We start from the raw sequence: 4702 nt of genomic DNA, 5'->3' as shown, positions 1-4702 counted from the left end.
AGAACCCATTTATTAATGTCAAACCCAAGAAACAGGCTTCCTATCTTGGCTTTGTGTCTGAATATGAGCACAAGATTGGTAGCATCTTCAATATGATATTTATAATGTTGGAGGTTTGAGGGCCCCAATAATAATAATACTCCTATTCTCCAACTGGGCTCAAAGCAAATTGAGAAATAGAGTAAGAAAATAAGGAAGATGGAAAAAAAAAAAACAAAACCCTTCATTACTGGTAAAGCAGAGATTAGAGAATATGATGTACATGCAGCATCCCCAAGCCTCTTGATGCTCTTTGGCTTGTGTCCCCAGCCCTCCCTGATCCCTGAACTGTCCCCCACCCACACTGTCGGCTGTGAAGGGGCCCAGGGTGTAGTGTAGCAGAACAAGTGCTCTGTAGGCAGCTCACTCTCAAAGAAAGGAAAGAGAGGGGGGACCTACCTGCTTTCTCTCTCTGAGTTACCTGTTATATGTAGTAGTTCTCTCCTAGGGAGAGAACTAGCTAGGGAAGGAATGAGGGAGGGGATGGAGAGAGACCAGGAAGTTATGCTAATGTTTCGTCTTTAGGTGTAAGGAACTGTTGGAATTAAATTTATCACTCACTAGGATTTCCCAATTTAACCCCTGGATTAAGCCATTGCCTCATTTAGCCTACTATCTCCCAAGGGGTGCCTATTGCCCTGGGGGATTGAATGGAGAACAACAGGCTATCTGGACAGGCTCCTTGGTACCTTCCTGGGTCCAGGCCAACCCCTACTTTTCTAGGTGTGCTCTTGGGGAACATATAATGGAAAATATAGACTTGCCCCAAAAAGTCATTGAATAGTTATAAACACAACATTAAATCAACTGCAAGACCACTCTGTACACAAAGCTAAAGTGCATTGCCTGCTTATTTCCAATCCCAAATCATATCTGTTTGCATTTTCCATTATATCTCACTAGAGATTCTACAATATGAAGTATCATAATATCATAGAGATATTCCAATAATAACATGAATAAACATTGTAATAAAATAATGGTAGGAACAGAAAGAAGCCCCACATTTGAATAAAATACCCCTCTTTTTCATATTCTCAGAGAGATCAAGTTTTTTTTTTGTTTTTTTTGTGGGGTTTTTTGCGGTACGCAGGCCTCTCACTGTTGTGGCCTCTCCCGTTGCGGAGCACAGGCTTCCGACGCACAGGCTCAGCGGCCATGGCTCACGGGCCCAGCTGCTCCGTGGCATGTGGGATCCTCCCGGACTGGGGCACGAACCTGCGTCCCCTGCATCAGCAGGCGGACTCTCAACCACTGCGCCACCAGGGAAGTCCAGGGGAGCCCAGGGAAGCCCCGAGAGATCATGTTTACAAACCACTTGTAAGACCAAGTTCAAAGATGAAAGGGAACTAATATACAAAATATTTTTCTGTTATGAGCTAAAAGTCCAAGATATTACACACACATACATACAAACACACCCCACTTTATTATACCTGTTTCAGACATAGAGACACTTAATGCTTAGGTGAAGCTGAAGTTTCTTTGGCCAATTGCACCATCTTCAGTGGGAATAAATGTTCTTCCTTAAAGATTTCAGAAGTTGAATTTACTCAGTGCCAAACCTCTATCTACTCTGTCACACTTTTCAGAAACTCCAATAAATTAATGGAATGTGCAAGATAATCATAGTACTGGCCTCATAGGAAGTCATTCCCCAGCTTCCGTAGTGATTATCCAAGAGGCAATTATATTCCTAAAAGACAGTACATATTTTCCCAAAGACTAGCAATGTCTCAGAAGTGTTTGAGCGAAGTAGGACAAAGAAAAACTTTCCTGGTTATGGCCTCGGGAGGATGCTAGTCAGTCTTTGCTAATTGCCTGTGAATTTATTTAACCTGGCAAATTCTCTGAGCAAGATGTTAATTTTTGCACAACTGCTCTTCTACTCTCTGGGGAAAATCCCATCTGAGCATGTTTCCTCTAAGAGTGGTATTTGCAATACTAAAGATATCTTGCAGTGTTTGTAAATCTGAGAGGGTGACCAGTCCTCTTTGAGGTGTCTTTCTTTCTCCACTAGTATACTGAGAAACCTTGATTTCCATTTCTTCTTTGTCCTGCCTACCTATGCCTGACACTAACAATTTTACTCTAGGACCTCATCTGTGCTCTGCTTCAACATAGAACTCAGCGTCATTGTGGCATAAAATTAATAAATTTTGTACCATCTACCAATACATAAAGACCTACAGAGAAAAGGGCTCATTCTACTGTAGATCGTTTCTTCTTTGTCCTGCCTACCTATGCCTGACACTAACAATTTTACTCTAGGACCTCATCTGTGCTCTGCTTCAACATAGAACTCAGCGTCATTGTGGCATAAAATTAATAAATTTTGTACCATCTACCAATACATAAAGACCTACAGAGAAAAGGGCTCTTTCTACTGTAGATCGTGACATCATGATTTATTGGAGCCCCTGCAGCATGCCTGGGTCTGCAAAGGTTTCTGAAGAGCCTGAGTATGTATGTTAGGAGGCCAGCATCCGTGAAGGTCAAGATCGAGCCATAGAAACCTGTCCCCTTAGTGGACATTAGCTCTTTTGCTGAAACCAGTGTAGCTCAGTCCAAGTTTCCTGAGTCCCACAATATTCCTCCTACCACTCCCAGGTAAGGGAGAGGTCCACTAATAGATGCCCTTCTTCAGGAAAGAAATTATCAGGACCAGGGAAGGCTCATTCCCTTCCCCTTCTTTAAAATGTATTTATTTAAAAAAAAAAGACTCACAGAAATCACTTTAGTTGTAAATTGGCCAATACGATGTACTCACATATTAAAAACACTTAATCCAGAAATAAAATTAGTTAATAAGCATTATTATCATGAACAATTAAATTTTATTAAAATGCAATGCTATAATTATGAGTCTAAAACCTAAGTTAAGTTTATTAAGCTAAAACAACTATTTTTTATTTAACTCATTAAGAGAGTTTATTAACTCACTTTTATTTTAACTTGCATATTTGAAATTAATTGTAATAGGCTTTTCTTATAATAGGTTATAATTAATGTTTTAATCCTGCAGCACCCTTAAATGGATATGATCCTACCAATGATTGGTTAGTAATTATCCTGGAGGCTAATGCTACAGTGGGAGGTTTTGTAGATGGCTAAAACTAATAAATGATAAAAAAGCATATGCCTTCTCCTTTTAGTTATAAATGATATGAGAGTCATTTGTACAAAGATACCCATGGTCAGCCGTAACAAAAAAAATTTTCTATAGACAAAACATGACAAATGTTTCCCTCATTCTTTGCAACTTCAGTGGAGTAGGTAGGGGTTTGGTTGCTGTATTTACCTTTTATCCAGTTCTGGCCATGCTTATCTAACTTACCTCTTTGAAGCTGAACATTAAGGGTGCTTGAGACTTTGGCTTGGATACCTATTAATGATTTAAGCACATCTAATTTTTCTTCTTCAGCCAATGCCCCATTTTTTTTTTAAAAACTCAAGACCACTTAATCCCACAACCCGAAAATATTATGGAGGAGATAACTAAATGTTTAAGAGTGTGTTACTATTGTTATCATCATCATTATTAACACTCATTAGGGTTTTTTATCTCCAAAATGCTTTGTAGGCATGAAGAACCCCCTCCCTCTCACCTCCTGTCCACCTTTCCTCTATGTGTCAAGAACTGTGATGGATCTTTTAACTCCCTATGACCTTTGCATTTTTATAAAGTGCAGTCATTGAAGACGACTACCCTTTTGGTGTCAGTCTTATCTGGTGGTAAGGAGGAACATGTGCCTTAAGGTTCGAAATTAATACGAAATAAAATGCTTTCCAAGTGGAATTCAAGAACTCCTTTGAAATACATCTTGCTTTACTCACCTCTCCAGCTGCCTCCACTACAGATCTTTAAAGTAATGCAAGCGTGCCCACTGCTTCAAGACGCGGGGTCGTACATGAAGCAGTGAGCCACTGTGACTGGGCTCGAGCTTTTTATTGCCAGGAGATAACTGAAAAGCCAGCGTAAGTTTTCAAGATTACAAAGAATTCAACCAAACATTCATCACGGTGTAGAATAGGTTAATACCAGAAAATATTATTTGTGAAGTCAACCTGTTTAAAAGAAATGAGGCATAAAGGTTCATCTGTAGAAGGAATGCCTGCTGTTCTTCATCCCCATCTCCCTCTAAAGGATTATTATTCATAAAGGAGAATTCATTACGAAAGGCCACACAGGAAAGATCAGCCTTGAACATACGGACGCTAATCAACTAACTGGCTGAACATGTAGAAGCCAAAAACAGGCATGGAGATCAAGAAATGCCGAAGAAGCATTCCCGAAATACATGTAAGATTTTGTTTTTGTTAAGAAAAGTCAGAATTACAGAGTCTCACCTTGGAAGCACTAAAGCAGAGATAAAAACCTTGTCAGTAAAGCCTTTTTTTCTAGGGGACAATTGTGAGGACATTGGAAAAGGAAAGTTCTGATGAGTTTTTTTACGTGGGATGCTTTCACATACATGGTAACTCCAGAATTAGACTGAAAGGGTTCTGCTGTTTACAGGTGTGACGGGTGCTTTTAGTATTTGGAGCCCTAACTAGGATTGTGAGTCCCTGAAGAAAGGATAATTCCCGAGGTCCCATCTGAAGTTATCTGGTTTTGTCGGTTTTTGGCCTTCTTCCCTTAATTCTGAGAGGATCACTCTGG

Source organism: Leucopleurus acutus (genome assembly GCF_964270905.1).
Source record: "Leucopleurus acutus genome assembly, chromosome: 15".
Taxonomy (NCBI): Eukaryota; Metazoa; Chordata; class Mammalia; order Artiodactyla; family Delphinidae; genus Leucopleurus; species Leucopleurus acutus.
The sequence above is the reverse complement of the archived record's forward strand: the minus strand, read 5'-3'. Positions refer to the sequence as shown.